The sequence below is a fragment of the Heterocephalus glaber genome, unplaced genomic scaffold (assembly GCF_053883595.1).
Source record: "Heterocephalus glaber isolate CG9 unplaced genomic scaffold, H.glaber_assembly_v1.0 deba00001247, whole genome shotgun sequence".
Taxonomy (NCBI): domain Eukaryota; kingdom Metazoa; phylum Chordata; class Mammalia; order Rodentia; family Bathyergidae; genus Heterocephalus; species Heterocephalus glaber.
In genome coordinates this window covers 132,048-140,683 of record NW_028258227.1, presented here as the reverse complement: position 1 = coordinate 140,683, position 8,636 = coordinate 132,048, and the positions used below count along the sequence as shown (strand labels likewise).

General features: G+C 41.5%; 1 long non-coding RNA gene across 1 annotated transcript in view; it reads right to left on the bottom strand.

Moving 5' to 3' along the window:
- Positions 1 to 6: 6 nt before the first annotated feature.
- Positions 7 to 8,636, bottom strand: part of LOC147828162 (uncharacterized) — a 30,513-nt gene continuing 21,883 nt past the window's right edge. The window contains exons 2-3 of the long non-coding RNA XR_015451211.1: positions 7,087 to 7,184; positions 7 to 6,088 (exon numbers count right to left, since the gene is read on the bottom strand). This is a non-coding gene — a long non-coding RNA (uncharacterized LOC147828162). The remainder of the gene's footprint in view (positions 6,089 to 7,086; positions 7,185 to 8,636) is intronic.

Sequence of the window (8,636 nt, the reverse complement as noted above, 5' to 3'; positions counted from 1 at the left end):
AAAGATTAATACTAGGCCTATAACTCTCACCATGCACTAAACTAAAATTGAAATGGATTAAAGATCTAAATATTAAAACAGAAATGCTAAAACTGCTGTGTAGGGGACAGGGGAAGGGGACGTTACCAGAACCTCTGCAGTGAGTCCTGGTCTCCTGAGAGCCACGGCAGCACACGGCGAATTACAGGAAAGGTAGAAAAATGAGACTGAGAAGAAGCTGAGCTTTGGGTCTAATCAGTGCTGCTCTGGGCAGCAAAGACAAAGCCCCCAGCTTACCACACCTTTTATTCAGTGCATCAGGAGAAACAAATGTAACAGATGACTTGCAGAGAGTTCAATAGTTCACATTGGGATAAACAAGGTGTAACGGAAGGCTTGCAGAGAGTTCAGTACATCTCCGGCAAACAAGATGTTAATCAGTCCAAGAACAATGAGGAACTGAGCAGATGTTTGTTCTCCCAGGATGTTTCTTGTCCTGGAGAATCACAGCATCACTGGATCACTGAAGTCTCAGTTGTGACTGGAGGCCAAACTGGAGTTATTCTGTAGCTGGGCTGTAGGCAAGAGAACTAGGCTAACCAAATGATTTATCCCTAGAATTATGTAGCATTGCTCCCAACACTGGGGCATTTGTCAGACACTTCACAAAAGCTGAATTGCAGGAATTTCTGCCAATGCTTTGAAAAACTAAATGAAATAATTTATTTTAAACACATAACCACAAGCACATGTCAAACAGCAGATCATGTGGACCACCTAAGAAAGTGGGATATTCAGAGCCCTCTGCTCTCTATTCTTCCCAAGGCTGCAGTGGATCCTCTCATGTGCTGCTCAGCTGTCCATGTCTTACTACAAGACTCTGTGTGCTGCCTTGGATAAGAGGTCCTTGTCAGACAGCACATCTTGTCTGTGTCTGTGGGTTTTATCAGTTCACAGGGAGCCCTGGGAATGCCTCATTTGCACTTCCATATAGCCAGGCTGCAGGTTCAAATATGGGGGGAGGAACCTGTGGTCTACAAGATGAGTCTCTTACACAGTGGACTTTTGGGGTCCCCAGTCTTGAGACCTGATCTCCTGCAATGCATTACAATGCAAAGCAAAAAGAAAACACAAAAGTGCACTGCAAACCAGGGACCTGGGGTGGACAAAGCCAAGCATGTGGCTAGGACCCTAAGCAACCAGGACTGCTGGTATTTATTGATTATACAAACATAAATAGGGAGATACCTGTGGTATTCAGCGATATCAGTTGACACAGGCAGCCTTGTAAAAGGGGGATAAGGTATTCTTCTGAAAAGAGCAGAGCAGACGAAAGGTAGGTTGAGGTTATCTAGTAAGTTAGTGAAATAACTAATGGAGAGGCAGCTCTAGGAATGGAATGTTGTTTGGAGCAACAAAGTCCTCAGCCACAGTTATCTCACTTAGGAGACCTGCAACTTCACAGAACCGGAATTAGGTCTCCATCACAGATGGTGGCAGAGGAGCTATGCTAGACCACAGGCCATTCGCCATGCTTCTGTTATTCATGTAGTCTTCAGTCCTGCTCTGAATACATTGTAGCCAATTATGGGGGAAATGCCTGCTCCATATTGCAGCCTGTTCTAAGCCTGGCCAGGGAGGTCTGCCACAGTGTGTTGTGATAACAAATGCCACATTGTAGGTGGAATTAACCACACACATTTGTTTCTCTCAGTTCTAGAGGCTGGCAGGCCCAAAATCATGTGTCTGACAGATTCCATTTCTGGACAGTGGTCCTTTGTGTGACAAAGAGCCAGACACATCTTGTGAGGTGCTCAAAGGGAGTCACATCTGAGAGCACCAGGAAGAGAACAGCAAGTTGCCGAAGTCCCTGTGTTCCCCAGCCCAGGACTCACAGGTCTGACTCCTCCCAAGAACACTTATCTTCAACTTGGGTTATGGTGTGGCTTGAATATTTGCTGGGATCCAGGTGTTCATGAGACAATAGCCAAGCAGCTGACTTTCCTGATTTTCCTATGGTTGCCTGACTGCATGGCTTGGCGGATGGCTGTCTGCTCCTTCCCTTTGGTTTTCTTCTACCCCTCCCCCAGTGGACTCAGACAACTTGCCTGGGTGGCTCCCTGACTCTTCAAAATGCACACTCCTTCATGTCAGTTGGACTGAGAAGCATGCAGCTTGGTTTTGAGCTTTGGTGCCCCTGATCTGGTCCTGGCACTTCAGAAGCACTGCTACCTCTCTGAAGAAGGGGCACCCTAATGTGGCCAGGATCAGGGAGGGAGTGATCTGGGCCCAATATTAACATATCCAGATTCCTGGACCTCAAGTAATCATGATGAATACAGCTTATCTTCTGAAGCTTCCCTGGTTTCAGCCCTAATCTCCTGTCCCAGAGATGTGACTGCTTTCAGTCTAACAGCACAGCATGTCTTACCCTCACCAAACTGCTGCATGAGAGCTGCTGTCCTGGAACCCTGCACACATTGGACCAATCTCACACCTGTGTGTTGACCAATCAGCTGGCCAAAACTCAAACAAATCACAGGCCTGTACTCTGCCCACACACTTCTCTGGTTAGTCTCTGAGTCTCCCTCCAGTATACTGGCCCTGTGTGCTGCAGCACAGGCACTGTTAAAATTAAGACTTGCTGTGGTGGTCCTGAAACACTGCTTGTGATTTATTTTTCAGATAAGATGGGTTCTAAATGTCCTTAGGATTCTTATATTGAGCATTGTGGACGGAGCAATTGTCTCAGAGAAAGAGCAGCAGTAGAGCCTAATACCTAGCACTTGACCTAAGGCATCTGGAGCAAGCTGATCTGGACACCTGTGGCACCAGTGGCTGAGAGGGCTGTTGGCATCCAGCCTTACCTGGCATCAGCATAGCAAACTGCTATCAGAGCTGAACTTTGCCAATTCCTGATTGCATTTGAAAAAAGAACCCTCTACTGAGGGTTGCAACATTTTGGCAACAACAAAGGGACGTCTCCTTTTGAAAGGTGCCCAGTAATCGGAGGGACAACAGTGGCCATCAGCATAGATCTTCCTCATGGATAAGCAGCTGATTGAAGCTTTGCTTCATTATCTGCCAGCACTGCTCAGGGCCCCTCCTTGCCAACCTTAACTGTGTGATCCTCCCCAACTGAATCACTCTGGCCATCCTTCTCTTTGCTTTTCCATCCCTGACTTCTATTTCTGTCTCTGCCTCCTTTTCCTTTGTCTCACTGAACATCCTTCTTCTCTATTTTCAGTTTAAGGACTCTTCGAACTTTAACAGGATTTCTGCTCAGATTTTCAATCAGGATTAATAGCCTAATTAAAATGCCCATACTATCACATGGGATTATGAAGACATCAGTGAATTCTTCAAGAATGAGAAACACATGTTAAAATTCATATGAAAGAATTGATATGGAATACCAAGAATAGCAAAACAGCCTTGAGTAAGAGGAACGATGCTTGATGCACCACAACACCTGATTTCAAAATATGCTATAGAGAATTGATTTTTTGGTTTATTCTTTAATTGTAATTCTTAGTACATGTTTGTAGTCCATAATAATGACATTCCTTGTGCAGAGTTGCTATGTGTATGTAATACAGCCTCATTTTTAAAAAAATCTCTTCCCCATTCCCTTCCTCAAGTGGAGTGGCATTACCCAATGTATAAAAATAGATGAAGTACAAATAAGCCCAGTGTCTACAGCCATCAGTTCATCAAAAAGTAGCTAAAACACACATTGAATAAAAGAGCCTCTTTCAACAAATAATACTGAGAAACTAAACACAACTTCTAGAAGATTGAAATTGGATCCCTATGTCTCACCCTGTGAAAAAATCAACTCAAAAGTGAACGAAAGACCTTTATGTAAGACTTGAACCTCTGAAAGCAATGGAGGAAAACTCAGAGGAAACACTTCAAGAAATTGGTACAGACACTGATTTCCTGAAAAGGATGCAATAGCTCAGGAAATAAAAGCAAGTACTGACAAATGACATTTCATGAAATTAAAAAGCTTCTTCACAACAAAGGACAAAATAAGCAGAGTGAAGTGACAATCTGCGGAATGGGAGAATCTTAGCTGTTCATGTGACTGATGATTAATGTCCAGAATATGTAAACAACTCAGAAAATTTAATACCAAAGGAACAAGTATCTTAATAAATGGATCAAATATCTTTTCAGATAGTTTTCAAAACAAGGACAGATATTCAATAATCATATGAAAAACTGGTCAGTGTAAGGAGCCATTTGGGGAAATGCAGATCTAAACTACACAAATTCCTTTTCATCCCAGTCAAAATGGGTATTATAAAAAGTAAAGTGTAATAAAATCTGGTGAGGATGAATTTCAAATGGAACTCTCATACCTTGCTGGTGGGAACGTAAATTATTACAGTCACTATGAAATCAGAATGGAGATTCCTTAAAAATATGAAAATAAAACTAAAAGTAGAACTCCCATATTACCCAGATTTATCATTCTGTGTTATATTGCCCAAAGTAGCTCAAGTCAGCATACACTAGAGATACTTTCATATTAATTGTTTTTACAGCACTATTTATGGTAGCAATGTTATGCCCATCAGTGGATGAATGGATAAAGAATAGGTAGTACACAATGGACTATTATTCATGTATAAATGAAAATAAAGTCATGTCATTTTCAGAGTAATTGATGTAATTCTAGATTATCATGTATATCAAAACAAGCAGAACATGAAGAGATGAATACCGTATTTATTGTCATGTAGGGAATGTGGAGGGAAGAAGGTAGCATGATAGGAGAAAATGCACTGTTAGGGAAGGCAAAGGTGCTCAGGAGAAGACTGAGCAGTTAGGAGGGGGAAGAAGGGGGATGGGTGTGATCAACACACATTATATGCATGTAGAAAAGTGTTAAAATCAGAGCCTCTGCAGTGCACAATTAATATGTAGTAACAGTTATGTTAAAATAAGACAGAAAGAAACAATAACAGGAAGAAAGAACAGAGGAAAGAAACAAATGAAGAAGCAAGAAAGAATAAAAGATTATTTCTCACCAGCTCAAAGACATAGAAATTGTTCTGCTTCCTCCTCTATGGACCAGATACCTATGAAGGCCTTAGTAAGGGGCAGGCTGTTTATGTGAGTCACAGTGATGGATCTTCTGAGCCCAAAGAGATTTTTAAAACATTGAGGTGACTGACCAAGAGAGTTGAGAACACTTTCTTGAAATTCACAGGCACTCTTTTGGGAAAGTAGTTGTGATTTGCCAGTACTTGTGGATGTGTGCCTGTGGTTGCTCAGGTGACAGTCAGAGATTGGGCTTTTAAAGACTTCACCCTGCCCTGGATTTGCAGTATTCTCTTCCATGCTGTCTTAACATCCTTGCTTCTCAGGGTGTAGATGAGAGGGGTTGAGTAATGGGGTAATAACACAGCAAAAGAAGGATATGAACTTGGCCTGGGAACTCTTGGCTGAAGGCTTGAGGTAAAAGTACATGCCAGGCCCAAAGTACATGGTGACAATGAGCAGATGGGAACTGCAGGTTCTTAGTGCCTTGTACCTGCCTTCATCTGAAGGTAGCTTCAGTATAGCCCCTGCAATGAAGATATAGGAGATGACTACCAGCAGGGAAGACATCATTCCAAATGGGATGGTCATTGCAGTGAGGGCCAGCTCATTAGCAGAGGTGTCTTCACAGGCCAGCTTGATGAACACAGGAACCTCATGGCCACATAGTGATTAATGGGTATCATGGCCAGCAGAGCATATTCACTGGCTATTATCCAGCAGAAAACAAAGACCTTTGTGATGCATCTGGAGGAAGTAATGGTCTTGCCTGTTCCTAACAGGTAGGCCAGAAGCTGAGGCACAATCATGCTGGTGAGACTGAGGTCCAGTATAGAGAACTTGTCCAGGAAGAAGTACATGGGTGTCTGGTGTCTGGGGTCCACCAGTGAGAGGAGGAGGATGGAGCTGTTCCCCACCAGGGTGAGGAGGTAGGAGACCAGGACCACTGCAGAGAGGGGCCTCTCCAGGCATGGAAACTCTGAGAAGCCCAGCAGGACAAAAAAGTGTTGGGAAAGATCATGTTTCCCCTTCCCATGGCATCTGTCTCTGTATATGCCTGGAAAGAAAGGGACTGGTTCTGAGGATAAATTTGTGACTTTTCCATTCTTTTTCCACTTTCTCTTTTCATAGTGTATAACTGTGATAAAAAGTGATTCACTTTCAGGTGTATACCTTGTAAACATTTTTCTGCCAGACTTCACCCTTTCCTGGGATTGGTGTGTATTTCCTTTTTTTCCCAAATCTTTCTTTTGAGAAAATACATGCTACCTGAAATTTACTAAGTCATTAACTTTTAAGTGTGCAGCTCAATGGAATTTACTTTGTTGAAAAAGTTAACAACCATCACCACCACCCATTTCCTGAATGTTTTCATCATCCAAGTTCAATCTGTTCCTTTTAAATATCTCCTTGCCCTCCCCTACCATAGAAATCCCTCTTCTATTGTCTGTCTAGATTCTTTTCATTACACTACATTGGAAAAAAGCAGCATTCATGTATTTGTGATGATCATGCCCTTATATTGTACTTATAAAATTACACTTTAGTGAAGGATATATTAGAAAATATATATATATATATAAACATTAAAATTATGTTTACAGGTTCATCTCCCAGTTGATGCAAGAATTATTTCCATGTGTTTGCTATTGTGCTTAATACACCTGTGCACACTGTTCTCCAGTTCCTCTTTATACCCTGCTTTTCACTTCTTTGAATGTAGACTCAGAAGTGAGCTTTCCGTATCCTCAGGTGACACTAGGTTAATTCTGTGGGTTACAGCTGTGCTCTTCTGTCCCACTGCTGGGCTTTTTTCCTTCTCCAACCATGCATAAGGGATCCAGCCATACAAAGTTGGGCAGCTCTGTTGTTTTCATTGGGTTTTTTTGAATACATATCATTAGCTTTTTGTACAGCACACCATTTGCTCTAAATTTTTTGCAGCCCAAATAGACTGAGACATCACTCTGCTGCATCTCTCTCCCTTACTTGTGCTTCAGTCATTTTGATCTCATCTTCACAAAAACCTTTTCATATAAAACATAAATTACATACCTGAGAAATGTTTTCATATATGAGGCATTATGAGGAACAGTCTTTATCTCATAAACATGAGGAATAGTCTGGAGCTGGTTTCAAAAACAAAGACCAGGCTTTGGAGAGATAATGTCATGAAGTCAGAAACCATGTCAGTTGAAATTTTATATTGTGTTATGAACAATACATATTTCTTTATTTCTGTATTTTTTAAAAGAAAACTTACATTATCATAACTAACTTCAATCAATTTACTCAGGAAACTGAATCTTAGCCCATGTTTTGAGCCATGCCACCAAGCACTCAGGGAATAGCACCCTGGTTGACAGAACAGGGTAGATGCTTCAGATCCCTGGATGTTTCTGAAACATTGTTTGAATCAACCTGCAGACACGTAGGCATCAAGCCTTCTGGAGAGTTAGAAAAATATCACCAGACATGAGGGTCAAGTATTACCAAAGTTTCAGAAAGAGAGAAAGCAGAATCTTGGGAAAAATACTAAGTTTCATGCTAAACGAAGGGGAAATGAGCACTGACTAAAATACTTACAAGTATCTTGAGTGTGGTCAGTAGTATCAAGTGCAAGTGACTCTAACTGAGGAGGAATAGTAACCTTATCTGTAAAATGAGGTTTGATCTTGTGGGCACTGTGGATATGGTTGGGCATTTAATAGAGGGCAAAGGGCCCCATGTTTTCATCTAGAGTAGAACTTTCTTGGTCCAGTCATGACAGCCAGAACAGTGGCTGAGAGGAAGTAGGGCTGGGGGTGTCAGCACCTTGATTCCCAGTCTTCTTGCACTAAAGTGCAAGAAATCACACTCACTGTAGGTGTTTGGAGAAGACTCAGTGGACTGACAGCATGTATGGGAACAGAAGGCATGTGGACACTTGTGACTTCCACATTCTCAAAATGAATTTCCTCGTAAGCAATAAAAGACTAACAAGAAAGCATAACCCACAATAGTACATAAGAATCAACGTGGGAGGAGAGACTGTGTCACCATGGCCCACATGTGGCTTTCTGGTCTTCAACACATGAGGAGCCTCTTCTCCTGCCTTCCCAGCACTTTGTTTGGTCTCTAAACACTATTTAATAAATGCATAAATTAATGTCCTTCATAATGATATTTCTTTCACTAGTCATACAAACTTTGTTCTAGTTTTCTCCCAAATTTTATCCAACACTAAACTTGTTGAAAATCTAGCTGTTGTCAAGTTTATTCCCTTTGCTGTCACTTAGAGCAGAGGGTGACAACTTTTCCATCCTGCATTTCTGTTTCACCTCACATCCAATGCAATGATTCACATATATAAGAGGAGTAGTGTTTGCTGGTTTGCTCTATTTTCCCTCCTTATGATGTCCTTTGCTATTGGTTTTTCTTTTGCAATTGAGTTTAAAAATGTATTCGATTTTTCTATCTTCCTCTTTTCTTGGACATAAAAATCTGTGTGTTGATAGTGTACGGGGAATAATAATTATGCTTTAAAAATTATTTCCTTAATAATTTCATCGTGGTTGTCTTGAATTTAACCCCATTAATAAGAAGAGCCCAGGCTCAGCAGGTAA